This window comes from Cibotium barometz, chromosome 55 (assembly GCF_041138505.1).
Source record: "Cibotium barometz isolate CiBa-2024 chromosome 55, ASM4113850v1, whole genome shotgun sequence".
NCBI classification, from domain to species: domain Eukaryota; kingdom Viridiplantae; phylum Streptophyta; class Polypodiopsida; order Cyatheales; family Cibotiaceae; genus Cibotium; species Cibotium barometz.
This window is the reverse complement of record NC_141100.1, coordinates 20,628,329-20,629,264: the sequence shown is the minus strand read 5'-3', so window position 1 is coordinate 20,629,264 and position 936 is coordinate 20,628,329.

Genomic DNA, 936 nt, shown 5'->3' with positions numbered 1-936 from the left:
ATTATGCAGGTGTATAAAAAGGCTTCTTCATGTTCTTGGTTCCCTATATGGAGACTATGAACTGTACAAATCAGAGGTCAAGCTTGTTCAAGTGCCCAAGCAAGGAGACTCACACTCTTGTGGATGGAGATCGATGATACATGTAGAATATATTCTCCAGAGTCTCTTCTCCATAAATGAGGGGAAGCTTGTATAACATACCACCACTTTGGATCATTTTGATCAGTGTGAAACACAACCTAAAATCACAAAGCAAAGGTGTTACACTTTTATTATACTACATCAAGATTTATTGGTGATTGGTTAAGTTACTAACCTATTGACAGTGTTGAGGTAGTACGAAAGTATATTTTTCATCATTCCAAAACTTGGTGGAATCAATTTGAAAGAACCCATTTGGATGTTTCTTCACGATTTCTTGAGCACCTCTATATATCACCTTGAACCATTTGACATCAACGATGAATAAACTAAATTCTCTAAACCTAACCTCAAGAATATCTTGAATAGTTCCACAATACTTAATATTATCTTCTATGACATTGGTATCATGTCTATAGCTCAACTTTCTTGCACAAAAGTTACCATCACACCATAATCAAATGTGTTTCTTTTAGAATCCACATGATCCGTGCAAAAGTGCCTTCCCTATGATCATATTGTATAGTACTATCATTAAACAAAAGCATGACATTTAGTATAGTGCATTAAATAAGGTATATAAAAATCAAAGCATGAGATAGAGATAAAGAATATACTTACCTAAGGGTCACATCCTCGTGCATACTCATGCTCTTCTCTTGTGATCATCTCTCCATTTTTTGATGCCATCGATAATGCCATACAAAGCCATTCTATATTGCCATACAAAGCCATTCTATATTGATCACATTTGGTAGAGGTTCTAAGGGTGGGAGGGAATGGCAAGTGTCTGTT